Raw genomic sequence first — 16,509 nt, 5'->3', positions numbered from 1 at the left:
GCTATTTTTTAATGAATGGTCTTCAGTTGTGGGTTAACTGAGTTTCTGCTATGGGCTTCTGGAAGAATCCCTCCCCATTAAGAAAGAGATTGGCAGAAAATGATTGAACGTTACATAGGTATGTTACACATTCTATTTAAAAAAGAAAAACACATTTTGGGGGATTTTTCTGCACTGTGAATGATCTCTTGAACTGCGGCTAGTCCGTGTGTCGGGGCCGTGGGGCAAGGGAGAAAATGGGCCTCCTGCCCTGTTTCAACTATGAAATACAGCAATAATTGGGGTTCAATCGTGCCCCTCAGGCCTGTGGACCCCAGCACCTGCTGCACCCATGGAAGCTACGTCCCTGCTCCTGAAACAACTGCTGCTTTCTGAGACGAGCCAGTGGTGGAAAACCAATAGGCACGAACAACCCATAGCAGTTTTATGAGGTTTCTTCCCATTCTGGACTAAACACATTTAAACGCATCTCAGATAAACGTCTTTCAACAGTACATCAGTGCTATTTTCAGTTTTTAGTAGGGACTTTATTGAGCCACACTGCGCAGGATTCTAGTCACTGTGGGCCTGATTCACAAAGGTAAACTTACACTTTAGAGTAAGTTTACGAATTTTAAGTATACACATTTTTTTTTACTATTAGTATCTTTATGACTGCTGGTGAAGACTCCGCAAATATAAAATAGGCCTGAACGTTCTTTTCATGTGCAAAGTTTCCCCCACAAGTGTGGAGACTCCGCAGTTCTAAAGATACTAGTAACATTTGTTAGTGAATAACAAAAAATCGTAAACTTATACTAAAGTGTAAGTTTATTTTTGTGAACTAGGCCTTAGCTGCTGTTTGGTATGGCTAGAAGTTTTTGGTGTAGAGGAGAGTGGCGTGGAGTGCTGTGGCGCAGAGTGAAGTGTCGTAGAGTATGGTGGAGTGGCACAGAGTGTTGTTGAGTGGCATAGAATAGAGTGTTTTAGGGTGGAGTGGAGTCTTGTGGATTAGAGCAGAGTGGTGGGGAGTGGAGAAATGCAGAGTGACAGAGTGGAGAAGTGTAGAGTGTTGTATGGTGGAGTGGCATAGAGTGCAGTGGTGTGGTGTAGAGTGTAGTGCTGAGGAGCCAAGAGGCGAAGAGAGCAGTGACACAGAGTGGAGTGGTGTAGTGCAGAGTAGAGTGCAGTGGCGTGGAATGGAGAAGAGTGGTGCAGATTGGAATGGAGAGGAGTGGTGCAGATTAGAATGGAGTTCCGTAGAGTGGTGTATGCATGGTCTGGTAGCGCACTGCCATTACTGTCAACACATTTTCAATTGAAATGACCATTATATCTGCACAGACATACAGTTTACTGACACAAGTATACAGCACACAAACAATAATGTGTGGAAATGTCATCACCTAGTGTTTTTTTATTGTATTAAAATATTTGTTTACACCACACATCAGAATTACAAAAAAGTGCTTTATTTGTGCTTACCTAATCCTGCTATATTCTGAAGTATCTGTAGAGTTCATTTACAGACATTTAAAATGTATTTTGTGCTATAAAAAAGCCATTCGTTTCACAGCAAAATTGTCACATAAATCTCACTTTGAAGTTAAAGAAAGAAAAGTAAACAATAAGCTCCCTCTGAAGACACAACCTGATATTTGACCTGTCTTTGAATGCACAGCAAATGTGATAAGATAAGAATACACTTTAAAGGCCTGTTTACAGAAAACAAACACTGGTGGAAGAATACAGTGTACTGGATAGTCTCCGAAATAGGGACAAACTCAAGCTGGCCATATTAAAACACACAAATCCAGCAAATGGAAAGCAAACAAATGTGAGCTACAAACCAAAAAAACAATAGTAAGCGATGAGTGGAATGCATTCCTAGGGAAGCTTTCCGAATAGCCCCAAAATATCTTTAGCAAAACAGACAACTGCACTGTCTGGTAGGCTTCAATGTAAAAAAGCAGGTACCACTGCATCAAGAGACCATGCATAAGTGCATGCATATGTCATCACACTGAGTCCTGCCATTTTGCAATTTTCCCTTTTACAATTGTTTGCTATTCTGCATCAGTAAAAGCATTTGAAAATTCAAAAGGTAAGCTAACACCTGTCATAGACAACACATATTGCCTTTCCCAATGCTTGTCTCAGGGCAGTTTACTGTCAGCCAGCCTGCCTCTGTGGGATCACAATAGTATCATACAACCTAAGGCTGCAGCAGCCTTTAAAAAGTATGTGTTACACAGTCCACATTACCTTCAGCCTCAGCCCATTTGATTGTGAACTGGCACCACGGTTTAAGTGTGGGAGGATGTTGTAAAGTACCCCTGTTTGGATGGTCACCCCCCAATCTTTGCTGTCAGATGCTGTGGTTTTTGACCTGTTAGTGTACCAGGTCCTGTTAACCAGGCCCCACTATCAATGCTCTTTCCCTTTAAGTAGATGTTGAATTGCATAGGCCAATTGGCAAGCATCTTACCACCCCTGTAGGTTCCCAGTAAATCGTACCCAGGCAAGGGTAGTAGAGGGGTACCAGGGCTGCAGCACTGATTGTGCTACCCTGGGTACCCCAAGTAACAGAGAGACTGCAGAGCTGCCATGTCAGCCTGCACGAGCAGCCTGCTGCTCAAGTGAGACTTTGTCCGCACCAGGTGCAGGCAGGGTCCCTGTTGCTGACAATGGACATGCCAATCACCCATAAGGCAGGTCCCCTCTAGCCCAGGGGGAAGGGTGCACTGTTCTATGAGTGAATGGCATCTGTGCAGGAGCACATATACCCGTGCTGCCATTTAAACTGCAGTGCTGACCCGAGTAACCAGGGGTCCGTTGGATAACATGGGCGGGCATCTGACCACTTGTCATATGTCAAGCTCTGCAATGGCCCAGCCAAATTTCATTGTGTTTGGTATCAAACACTGTGCTTTTTAACCCTGAACATGATGCCCATGTTTAGGATTTAAAAGCAGATGCCCAGGTGGCACCCTTAGAGGGTGCCCACCGAGTTACCCAGTCCTGTACTGTTTTGGCAGGCTCTCCTGAGCAGCTGCCACCAGACAGAAGCCTGACCTCCTGCTGGTGGTGCTAGCACCTTGGCGGGACATAGACAAAGGGCCTGGGCAGCAAGGAGGTCACACCTCCTCCCTCCCAGGCTGGCTAGTTTGAAAAGCATCAGGGCTGTGAGCCTCAAAGGCTTCCCCCGTCTTTGATGTGCAAGTAGTTGTCCCCCCTTTGGAGGACAAAACTGTCCTGCCTTGCCCTGCCGGGCAGGCAGGATGTTGGATACACAAGAGGTGTGCACCTCCCTCAAACTAACCACACCTTTCAGGGTGGGCTAGGAGGTCTGTAAGGCCAAGGAAGGGTTCTGCCATCATGGCAGAGCCCTAGAATAGTGGGTTCTGGGTAGAAAGTGATGTACTCCCCACAGGAAGTCATCACTGCAGGGGCGGACTAGCTACAGGGACATTAGCCCATTGGCCACTGTCCCTCACACCCTTAAACGTCCTCTAAACCAGGATTTAAGGGGCTCCCCTGGCAACAGAACTTAGATCTTACCTAGACAAGAAGAAAGAAGCACAAAGAGATGCCTGGAACAACCACAGGACCTGGACTCAATCCCCAGCACAAAGAAGAGGACATAGAGTGACCTACAGGGACCAGCACTGGAACCATGTGCCCAGCATATGCTAGTGGTGACAATTCATTGGTCCCGGCCAGAGAGACCCCATGGACACCAAAACACCCAGGACGACTCCCCTGACTGGTGGCAACAGCCCCTGCAAAATGCAGGAGTAAAGAAGTGCCTAGGACGAAGAACTGCGACCTGATGGGCTCTGGGTGCCTGAGCCCAAAGAAACTCGGTATACAGCATCTAAGGAGTGGGAGTGAGGCCCGTGCCAGGTTTCAAGCCTCTACTCGCCACCAAACGCCCTCCAGCCGCCAGAAAGCCTGTGGACAACTCTTGCAGCTACCAAAGCTTGTTTGTCACCTGCACGGAAACCAATGGCCTCACGACATTCACTGACTTCAGAGCACCCCCCAGCATAGAGACCGATGTCGCCAACAACCCCCCCTCCTGTGGGTTTGCAGCCTGAAGGAAGTAACTTCGACTGGAGCAGCAAAGCAGCTTTGGCACGACGAGCCCGGAGACTGACAGCGAGGAGCTACCTCTGCACCTGGAGTCACCGGATAAGGTGGTGAAGATCCAAGCATTGATTCCTCATCCTGGCCCCCCAAAGACCTCCGCATCTGAAGGGTAGAGTGTGAGTCCACCCCCAAGTCCAATTTTGCAACAGAGTGCAAAATGCAACAGCCACTGCATACAGTTAAGTGCCAAGGACAGCCAAGTCACCTCTGCAACCAGACTCCCTGAGCAAGGTAACAAAAGTTTAACTGTTGACTCTTGGTCTAGGTCCCCACAGCACCGTATGTTCCTGTGGGTTTACCGGAACTCACCCTAAAAGTGCACAAGTGCATACTGCTATTTTTCCCATTGACATCAATGGAAGACCTTTAAATCTGCAAAGTGCCGTATTTTCCAAAGACTTAAAAATTCAGAACTCCGGTTGTACAAAAGCTACAAAGTTTGTTTTGGTGTCTAAATTAAGATTAAAATCGAATCTATTCTTCTAAATTAGTGTTGGATTTCTGTTGAGTCGTGTTATTTACTTATTGTCTATGTTGGTAATGTGAAATGTTTTGCACATGTTCCTCAAAGTAGCCTGACTGCTCTTTGCCACACTACCAGGACTGAGCTAGGGTTTACTGTGAGTGAATCTGAAGACCACTAATGGGTATTGTGTGGGTATTCCATGGTAAGTCTACCTAGTCATACCGTTTAATACCTTCACTTTGCTACAGAGGGATCTTAGCTTTCCATTGCATGGTTTGCTTGAGATTGCTTGCTTAAAAAGGAGCAAAGCTAGAGCAATAAACTAGTTGACACTTTTTTGTGGTGTTTATAGATTCCTAATTCCCAGCTATGGGGTATGGTCCTCCTGGTGAGGGAAGGCAGTATGTCCCGCAGAGCGGACCAATAGCCAACTAGCGAGCCAACTAGAGAAAGGCACAACCAGAGAATGTGCCTGAAAACAGCAGTGCCTGCCAAGCAACGGGGACAGGAGGGGCTGGCTTTGGGGAAGTATTTGTTAAATGATGCCAGGGAAAGGTAGTCCCTATGCAGGATATAGAAAAGGATAGGATGAGTTTGAACCTCATGTACCGAGAAACAGTGTGAGGGTGTGGAACCACTTTGGCCCACTGCTTGTCATGAAAACCTCTTTCTGCCTCAGCTTCTCATTTGTCTTGCAAGAATGAAGCAGGATGGCTCTATATAGCCCAGTAATGTGTCTGTTATCATGACCCATAGTGTATAGGGATTGGACCAAGGTGTGCGGCTCCAGCACTGTTTCCTTGATGTGCCAGTGAGATTGTAAAACACAGAGGATGATGCAATGCAGGAGGAACTGACCCTACTGTATGGTGATCTTCTCCCCCAGTAGAATAAAGGATTGAAGGCTGCCATCCAGGAAAAAGTTGCTAACGGTGGTGACGTTAGCACTGTGACAGGGATTCAGCTACCCAGTGATAATAAATCTTAGCTATTTTGGAAGGCTCAGGAGTGGAATGGCCAGGGCATAGCAATGACATGTTTGGGGATGTGTAGGTTTCAGGAGTAACAGCTTAACGCAGTGGGCAGCAGTGTAGTAAACCCTGCACATGCCAAACACTCACAACAAGGAGGCCACTGAGGCCCCCTGATGCACCAGCTGCCCCTTGCTCCTGCGCATTGATGCTGGATTGCTAGCATGTAGATGGGAAAAACGAGGATCTGGTGGTTGTCTAGCTTAAGGTGACCTGCTTGATGTGCAAGCAAATAATTTTGTCTCCATCTTTAAAATGTAGGAGTTTGAAAATCATTGGGCACAATGGGACCCCAGAGGAAGAATGGAAAGCTGGAATACTGTGAGCTCATTCAACAGAGAATAATGGGGTGAGATTGTGAGGAGAAATGAAAGTCTTTGACCAAGTTTCAAGCAACTCCATCAGGTTGTGCCCTCAGAGCCATTGTGTATTCTGACCACTCTATGCAAGTCGTTTTTGATCACTTCGCAGGAAGCCTATATCGGTTAAAACTGTGTCGATCTTCGCCTCCTCACAGGTGCGTGTTGTGTCAATAGCCTCCAATATAATGAGAAGTTTATCCCCACCGGAAGCCGAAGACGCATCCTCCTAGGCATTTGGGTACCTTTTCTTTTGTTTGGCCCTGTTGGCTTCAGTCTGTTCATGATGAGGTGTTGCTCATCTAGAGCTCATCTGAGGGCAAAGTTCTCAAGTGGAACTCAGACAGGTGGCACAAAGGAGAGCCCCTGCAGGGAGGAAGGAAGATGTTTTACAGGAGTTAAGAGTTGGATCGGGCTGGACCTGCCCCAGAACACAAGGTTACAATTGGCAGAAGCACAAACAGTTCAGCAAATGCCTAGTGTTCAGAGGGCAAGTCAGAGATGTATCTGGCTCTAGTTGGATGGGAGAGAGCAAGAGTTGTTGCTGTAGAGAGTCTTCATGTAGGCTTGAACAGAGCTCGGTTCACAAAGCTAGCACGAGCCCCAGCAACCGTGGCAGTGGGGCACAGTTGGCCAACAATAGAGTGGTGACACGGTCCAGTCCAATGCACCCTGAATTTAAGAGTAACAGTTAGCTAGTCATCTGTGACTCTACAGCAAGACTCAATTCCTCCATCTATGGGCCAGGCACATCTTTCTCAACCTGTGGTCTCAGGAGTAAAAGCACAAGCAGCCAAGTCCCACTCAGAAGTCTTCCTCTCCTGGGATGTCGAGGCTGATGCCCAGTTCCATGCTCAGCTGGACTCCAGCGAGAAAGATTGCTACAAAAAACTTCTGATAGCATGGTCACCTCCTGCTGCTATCCATCTCAGATAAAGGCACATTCACTCTGGAAGGGTCCAGACCCCGGGTTGTAAGCTATAGGGGACACAGCTTCAAGCACAAAGGTGGGAGGGATGGGGATAATGGAGGCCCCCCACCTCACAAGCCGACAGCAGAGAGATGGTTAATGCAAAGCCACCAGTCCTGCATCAAACCAGAGATGAGGGCCTCAGCTGCTTTCAAGCACCTGTGACAGTTGAGAGTTCATTCCGCACCAGCCCAGCAGGCTTCACCATCACAATGCACCACCTGCCTTCAGGACACCCCGAACACCAGTAAGAGGTGGGCACGGGACACCTCATGGCCTTCAGTCCCCCGATGCCACAGGACAGGGAGGCTCGCACTGGTTGCAGAATACTGGCAGGGCCATGGGGAGTAGAGGATGAGGGGTGCCCTCTGGGCAAAGGTTCGGACCCGCAACAGGGCCGCATGAGGGAGGCAGGACTCATCTCCAAGGTCACCACAGTGGTGCTCAGGGTCCAGGACGGGCTAAGGGCCCACAAAGTCAGGCAGTTCTCCAGGATCCATGGCTGTCCCAGAAGTCCCCACAGTGGCCTGGTGGGGGCCCATCAGTTGGCAGAATGGGTCCTGAGTGTAGACGGGGCTGCAAGCATGCAACGCAGGTAGGCCGCAGCTGATAGGTATACACATAGAGGTGCACACACTTTACTGGGATCCGAGGAGTGACCACGAGCGGTCACACCTCCGTTTATTTATGCCCTTGGGCCGTGCACAGACCTCAGGATGCAAAAGTACAACAACGTATTGTAGAGGCAGGGCGGCACTCTACATTCCTCCCAACTTCTATTTAACAGAGAACGCCTCACTTATACTCGGTGTATTCCATGAAGACCGCCAAAGCCACGGGCGTCAGAAGATCGCCAGTGTTGGCGATCTTTCATCCACCATATTACAGGTACTGCTGGATTTCCGCCACACTTTGGGTGGAAATCCAGCAGTAGCTGTGGTGGCAGGCAGAAGCGCTGGGGCAGTTCCACCACCAGCTTCGCCCCGCCAGAAGGACACCGCCCGCTGTATTATGTGCAACAATACGGCTTGGCGGTGTCCTGCTGGCGGGGCGCTGCTGGAGGTGGAAATGCCTCTTTCCGTTCCCTGCCTGACAACCTCTTCCCCGGACCACATAAGTTGAACGTCTAACAGGGGAAGGGGCTGGGAGGGTGGGGGTGATGTGTGTGCATGTGTGAGTGTGTGTTGTCTGCGTGTGTGCATTAATGTGTGTATACGTGGTTATATGCATGTCTGAATGTAGAAGTGAGTGCGCGTATGCATTAAAGTGTGTATGCGTGTGTATATGCGAGAATGAGTGTTGTGGTAAATGCGTGTTTGTCTGCGTGTGAGTATGCATGTTTGGATGGGTGAGAGTATGCATGTTTGAGTGTGAGTATGCATGTTTGGATGGGTGTGAGTATGCATGGTTGAATGCGTATATGAGTGCTGAGGTGAATGCGAGTACGGATGCGTGTGAGTGAATGTGTGTATGTAAGTGTAGGTGAATGATTGTATGTGTGGTGCATGTGGGTTTCTGTGTGCATGTACCTGTCTGTGGGAGGGGAGTGCTGTATCTGGAGGAGGGGGGCACTGTGTCTGGAGGGGAAGTAGGAGGGTTCTAATACCGCAGGCGGTCTTCTGTGGACCACCGAGTCGGAGATGCACATCTCCAGCCCAGCGGCTCCGACTGCCATGGCGGCATGAGTGGAAATGTGGCCAGTTGGCAGAGGCCAACCCGCCACACTAATAATGTGGCCGTCTTCACCACCAGCCTGTTGGCTGTGAAACCATCATCTTTGCCCTGGCGGTCAGGAGACCGCCAGGGTCATAATGACCCCATAGTCTTTCAGTCTCTGGCTAGGTGCTGGGTTGAGGCAAAGATCATACTTCTGGCTCCTTCCATCGTGGTCACTAACTGATGATGTGGCAACAGGGTTTTGTTCTGCACCCCCACTGGTTGATGGCGGTGGCCCACCTGTCATGCGAATGTTGTCATGATCAGCCACATACCACAGTGTCAGGAGCAATAGCGCTATCCTCCTCCTCCTGGCTATCCTCCATTCCCCTGGCTGGGGTAGTTGTCTTCTTAAAGTAGGACACATTGCATGCTATGGTCAGGTGGTCCTGCTGCACAGTGACATGAGTTCCTTGTATGCTCACAGCCTTCCACACTGCGCTATCAATCAGATTGAGAAATGTCCTTCCTGGATGATGATTCACCATTATTACTGAGGCTCCCAGGATAGTACAGGAGTCATTGCTCACCGAGTCAGACTTGCTTTGTTGTTTGTGATTTCCTTTTCTCCTGGGTGGCTTGGAAATCAATTATTGCGGGCTTTCACTGAGGCTTCATGGGGATAGAGTTTTGGGCCGCGCTTTGCATCAGTAGGTCCACTGGTGCACAGTTTGTCATGGTGTGAGGGGTCTGCTGGTAAGCCCTCAAAAACCTGTAGAGGCAGCACTCCAGGTCTTTTCTGTTGTACTCTGTTTAGGGGGTGCATGAAGTGCTCTACCTCCCCATTGGCTTGAGGCCACTGGGGGGGTCACCTTCCTGTGTTTGATGCTTAGTGATTGCAGGTATTCTTTGAATGTGTGCCCCTGGAAGAGGATGCCATTGTCCATTTTCACCTCATCCGGGAGTCCCAACATGGAAAATATTTTCTCCAATGCAGACTGTAGGGGGCTGGGTTCTGGTTTCAGTACCCCCTACTTTTTGCCTGGTTTCTCAGGTGGCTTTGACTATTAGTGCACTGGGTCCCTGCTAACCAGGTCCCCAGTTCCAGATCTCTTTCCTCAAAACTGTACAGTTGATTTGCACATTTGGCATACTCTTTAGCACCCACTGAAGGTCCCTAGTAAATGGTACCCCTGGTACCTAGGGCCTGGGATACTAAGGAAGGTGGCTGAGGGGTGTAGCCCCAGTTGTGCCACCACCTGGGCCCCCTCACCAAACCCACACAGTGGTGCCGCGGCAAACAGCTTGTGTTGGTGAAGGCTAAATTGAAAACATGACCTGTCACACAACCCTGTGTGTCAGGTCCCTTATCACTGCATGTGCCAGGTGTTAGTCACCCTAAGGCAGAGTGCATCAAGGCACATGTGAGGGTATATATGCACAGGCAGATTTGTCCCTGCTATGCCTCTGTCATTTCTGAGACATAGTAAGTGAACTGGGAAGCCATTTTAAATGCATGTGCTGGACATTGGTCATTACAAGTTCCCCTGCTACAAGGGGGCCTCTCTGAATCCTGCGATGTTTGGTATCAAATATTTCAGAATAATAAACCCTCACTGATCCCAGTGATGGATTTAATAAATGCACACAGAGGGTACCGTAGAGGTGCCCCCTGAAAACCTACCAGCTACTAGTGTGCTGACTGACTGGCCCCGACTAGTTCAGCCACCACAGATGCATTTCTGCCCCCTCCCCCAAGGTGAGAGACGGCACTCTTGTGGACCTGAGACAAAAGTCTGCACTAGGCGGAGGTGTTACCACCTCACCCAGGCAGGGTGGGAAGTTTCAAAAGCCTAGCTGCCTTTGTAATGCAACCCAAATCTTTCAAGATGGTGGAGGTGACCGACCTCCTGTCCTGACCCCACTTTTGGCGGCAGCACAGGCAGGAAAATTAGGCAGATTAAGAGGGGCCCCCACTTTATACCAGTCCTACCCCTAAGGTGGACAAGCTGAAGCGGACACTACGTTTTAAATTCCTCCATCTTGTTTGGAAGGAATTAGGCCACTATGGTAGGGTTATGCCCGCTATCCAGTGGAAGTGATCATAGAAAGGGTGTAGTCACCCTAAATGTGGGCAGCTTACTGGCTACCACCTGTCACTTCCTGTAATGCTCCTAAATTGAGTATTTAAGTAGCATCCCTGAACCCTAGTACTTGAATCCTGACAACCTATGAAGCAAAGGAAAAAGAAGAGTTGCATGTGCAGAAGAGGAAAAGAGGAACCAGCTGACTTGGAACCAGACCTCTAGCCTGCCTGCTGACCTCAACAGCCCAGAAGACAACTCATCCTGCAGCTGAGCCTCTAAGAAACACAAAAGGTCTGCCTGCCTTCTACAAAGACTCAGACTCCCGTGAGCAGTGGAACTGCTCCGCAACAAAGTTTAAAAAAAGAACTCTGCAGCCTCTTCAACAGCAAGCTCCTGACACCCGAAATGACCTCTGCACCTGACGAATATGACCCGAGGTGAAGCCAACCAACAGTGCCAGCCCAGTTCCCCAGCTGTCTAGAGTCCAAGTCAGCTCAGGTTTCACCACTCTTGGACTCCCCCAAGTTGCCTGCAGCCTCTGCACGCAGGCCCACTCTCCTGCAGCCTTGTGGTGAGATAAAACCCAACATCTACAGCAACCACTGCACTCATCGCCCCTGACCCCATCTTAGGTGGGTCTCTGGTGCTAACAATGTCCCTGGACTCCCCTGAGTCTGAGTCAACCCTGGGTCCCCCCCTGCTAGACTATCTGACAATGCCTACAGCCTCAACAGGCAGGCCCCCTAACCGCTAGTGCCCCCAGATGGAGAAACCCAACACCTAACGACACACCTGCATCCATCGCCCCTCTGCCCTGGAGAAAAGGACCAAAGGTGCACCTATGTCCCTGAGCACCCCAAGTCTACAACCTATCTATTTGTTGTCCCCGACTGGCTTCCTAGCCAGGGCCTGCAGTCTGTATTCACGAGGACCAAACTCCTATAGGAAACCATTGGGCACTCAATGCCTTACTGTACCCCTGCACTCAGCCACCCCAGCGCTGCCTGCAGTCTCCTGCTGGTTTGGTTCTGATCAGTGCCCAGTACTTACCTTAACTCCCTGAGATCGGCCTCGTAAGTCGTTTTTAACTCTATGTTTGCTGAACATTGTTTTCCTCCATAAGATAACTTTGAGAGAACTCAGAAAATTGCAGTGTTGATTTCTGAAACTGCAAAGTATTTATGCTTAAAAGTCTACGTAACTGGTTACAAAGTGCTTGGGTTTGAAATTGAAACATATATAGAAAGAAGGGTTATTTTTCTAAATTGGTGTTGGATTTATTCTTTGAGTGTGTGTCTTATTTGTTGCCTCTGTGAGTACAACAAATGCTTAGCACTACCCTCTGCTTAGCGTAACTGCTCGCCCATACTACTGTGAAATAGAGCATTAGTCTTATCTACTTTTGCCTCTGCAAAACCAATTGGAGATCCGCTGGACTCTGTACAGTGTACTTCATTTTAGTGCACTAAATGAAGAGCCAGCTTCCTACACAGGCTTTACCTTTGAGAAAGCCATAGACTGAATGACTTCAACCACAGGGTACTTGGTGTGATTGTCTGTCCAGCAGACCTGGGACCATGGCTTCCGACATGGATCCTCCATGATCGTGGCAGCCGGTGCCGGATCTCCATTTGCGATTGCACATAAGTGACACTCTCTCACCTTCTGATTCACCAGCGTGTCTATGCCAGGGACCCACACTTTATCTCTCAACCTTCCCTTTTTTTTTACCATTCCCTGGTGGTCTTGGTGAGCCAGCTTGACCACCCTGACTTGGAGGCTCTGTGGTATTACGATTTGTTTTCCACGGAGCAAGAGGCCCTCCCAGTTGGTGCTCAACTCTTATACTCCAGAATGGGTCATCATCTTCTGTTCTGTCACTTTCAGTGCTTTGGACCCATCCAGGAAATTCCACCACTGCTTTCTCAGCAAGGGTCACTTCTGCGATTTCTGCCAGGTACAGTGCCCTTGGCCACCCATTGTGTAACACCATTCTCACAAAGTCTTCTTTCCCTTCATCTTCCTCAGCTAGTTTCATCCATGACTCCTGCGGGTACCTCAATAGATAATCAGCCAGGTTGTTCACTCCTGGGCGGTACAGCACATTGAATTAGTATAGTTGTAGCTGCACTTCCCATCGCTTGATGTTGGGAAAGGTGCATTGCTAAGTCACAGTGAACAGTTGAACCAGGGGCTTGTGGTCAGTGATGACCCTGAATCTTTGCCCATAGAGGTATGGGTGACAATGGAGGCAGGCCGACCTGATGGCCAGTGACTTCCGCTCGATTTGCACATATCTGGTTTCAGTGTCTGAAAGTGCCCAGCTGGCATACACAGCTGGGACCCAGGGCCCTTCATTCTTTTCCTGCAGCAACATGTCTCCTAGTCCCACTGGGCTTGCATCAACCTCTAGCTCTGTCTGGCGATTTGGATCGAAGTAGCCCATGGTGGCAGCCACCAGCAGAGCTGCCTTCACTAGGCAGAACAATTATTTTCAAGGAACAAGGTTTCCTATACACAATATCAACATTACTTGCTGGGATAAAAATGATGTCTATAACAATGGTACAACTTTTCAATGAACAAGGGTCCTATACACAATATCAACTTACAGTATATACTGGGGAAAAAATAATGCCCAGAACAATGGCACACTCACCAGATAAAATCAGTATTTTATTGACAATGTTAAAAGAAACTGTGAGGGGTAAAGACCTCCACAGGGCCAACAACAAACAGAAAATAACTTCAAAACTGGACTCAGGCATATTCATGTGACAAAAAATCATGAACATATATAGCCACTTTTTTCATAAAAAAGACACATCTGCACCCAAAATGAATTACACAATTGGATAGGGTCAGTGTATCAAAGTCGACAACGTTTCGATCTCTATTTTTTTATTGTTGTTGATCTCTTGAGAAAGATATACCCAAAGTCTTAGGGGGTCATTCTGACCTCGGCGGTAAAAGGCCCTTACCGCCGGTCAGAAGACCGCCATAACACCGCCGCGGCCGCGGTTAACCACCACGGTCATTCTGACCCACAACGGCCAAACCTCCAAAATTCCATCCTCCACTGCAGGCCGCCACATCAGCGGGCAGCGATAAACTGGAGATGACCAAACCTCCACCATCACGCCAACAGAAATACGCCCATGCCATTACGACCCACGAATCCACATGGCGGTCATTCAAACGCGGTATTCCATTGGCGCTACACACCGCCGCGGTCAGAATACACACACATCACCAAAACACAGCCACATTGGACAATTTGAAATACACACACCTGATACACATACACACACCACTCCCACACAATCAACCAACTATAAAACACACACCCACATCACCCACAAACCCCTGCGACCATAATTACTGAGAGAAGGAGAGAGAGACACAGCAGACAATCCAAAGCAAGACACACTGAGGCACACTACACCATCACACACACCACATAGTAGCACAAAGCACCACTCACCAACATACTTATCATCACATACACCACCCCACACCTCACCCACACCACCCCATGGCACCCCAAAGGCACCCACGCTTTTCGGACCAAGAACTCCGGGTCATGGTGGAGGAAATCCTAAGAGTGGAACCCCAGCTCTTCGGCTCGCAGGTGCAGCACACCAGTATAGCTAGGAAGGCGGAGCTATGGCAGCGGATCGTGGACAGGGTCAACGCGGTGGGACAGCATCCCAGGAATAGGGAGGACATACGCAAAAGATGGAACGACCTACGGGGGAAGGTCCGATCGATGGTCTCCAGGCACAACATCGCGGTCCAGAAGACTGGCGGCGGACCCCACCCACCCCTCCCGAATTCACATCGTGGGAGCAAGACGTCTTGAACATCCTGCATCCTCAGGGCCTCGCAGGAGTAGCCGGAGGAATGGACTCTGGTAAGTCCAATCTCAACTACTATATCCCCCCCACCCCACCAGCATGCCAACCCACACCCCCACCCTCACCCCCAACCCCCCAGCACACATCCTCCCTGATAATGTCTCACCAGCACAACCCACCCATCCCAACACCAACTCCTGCATGCCAACACAAATCATGGGCACCCATCACCTAAGCATGACCACTGCACTAACCCCCCCCCCCCAACTACCCTCACAACACCTCCCTCAAGGGAATGCCTGCACTGGGGGACAAGGGCACCCATAACACGCACGCTATTGCACACACAGAAACAATAACCAAACTCTCTTACCCCATGCAGGACCCGAACGACAACACACCAGCCAGGAGGGTCCAGAAGTGTCCATCCCACCACCGGAACAGGCCCACACTGAGGATAGCAGCTCTGTCGACAGTGAACCTGATGACCAGCCCGGACCATCGGGGACCTCTGGGCAGTCGGTTCCCCTCAGGCAGCCACAGGCCACACCAGACCCGACCCCCTCTGCCAACACCAGCACAGCTCCCACCCAGCGGGCCCATGCCTCTGTCTCTAGGACAGCTCAATCAGCGGTGTGTCTGCCACTACAGGGCACCCAGGCTAACCCAACACCCCAGCAACAACAGGGACCTGGGGGCAGTGGTAGCGGGCACACCGTCCAGGGGACAGAGGCCGGGGGAAACCGGGCAGCTCGGAGGGCTGCTGTGCGACAGGGGGGGAGGAGAGGCCCAGGGAACCCACTCTCCAAGAGGCCCTCACCACCCTCATGGGGGCATACCACCACTCCCAAGAAACGATGGCGACGGTACTGGCCAGGTTCACTGAGATCCAGGCACAGCAGGAGGAACGCTACATGGGGTTCAGGGAGGAGCTGAGAATCATCGGGACCGCAATGGGGACCATCGTCCTGGCCCTCCACAGGATAGAGGACGCGTTGCGGGACCATGGTGCACCACACAGGGCCCCTGTCACTAGGCCGGACCAGGAACAGCCTACCACCTCCGCCGGCGCTAGTGGACAGGAGGTCCCAACACCTCGACAGCCCCCCAGAACCCCACCTCCTGCTGAAGAACAACCACCCCGTAAGAGGAGCCTGAGACCAAAAAAAAAGACAGAGTAGGATGTCAAGACCCCCGCCAGCAGGACATACCCCCTCAAGTCTTCCCACTGTCCCACATTGCCACCCTGTCCAACCATGAACTGCCTATGCTCCATCCTTCCACAGGCAAAAGGACAATGCACCTGTGAGACTGAGAACTGGACTCTGCCATGGATATTCCTCCACCCCCACCCATCACCCTTAGAATCACATGTACCGATATCTAGCACTGTAAATAAATCACATTTTGCACACAAATCTGTTTTGAGTCATGCTGTATTATTAACAAATGTATTACATATTACTGTTCAATTTCTGTTCTGTCAATTAGTCATGACAACATACCAATGTCAATACGCTGTATTTCATGGGCGAACCAAGCAGAAGTCAGGTACTGAGTCAGACAGCACTGAGAAGGGAAGGGAAAGGCAAAAATTAATGAAAAACATCTGTGGGGAACTACAGAAAGTACAGATGCAGGAGGCTATAAGCAATTGTGAAATGGCGTGGGTGATTCTTACCTGTGTGTTACTGGAAATACTGTTGTATCACTCTGTCCCTATTGTCTGTCGTCCTCAGAGTCTTCCTCCTCTTCACTCTCCACAGGCTCCACGGCTTCTACAACACCACCATCTGGACCATCCTCCTGCAGGAAAGGCACCTGGCGTCGCAAAGCCAGGTTGTGAAGCATACAGCACGCCACAATGATCTGGCACACCTTCTTTGGTGAGTACATTAGGGATCCACCTGTCATATGCAGGCACCTAAACCTGGCCTTCAGGAGCCCAAAGG

Source organism: Pleurodeles waltl, chromosome 3_1, assembly GCF_031143425.1.
Source record: "Pleurodeles waltl isolate 20211129_DDA chromosome 3_1, aPleWal1.hap1.20221129, whole genome shotgun sequence".
NCBI classification, from domain to species: domain Eukaryota; kingdom Metazoa; phylum Chordata; class Amphibia; order Caudata; family Salamandridae; genus Pleurodeles; species Pleurodeles waltl.
This window is presented reverse-complemented; position numbering follows the sequence as displayed.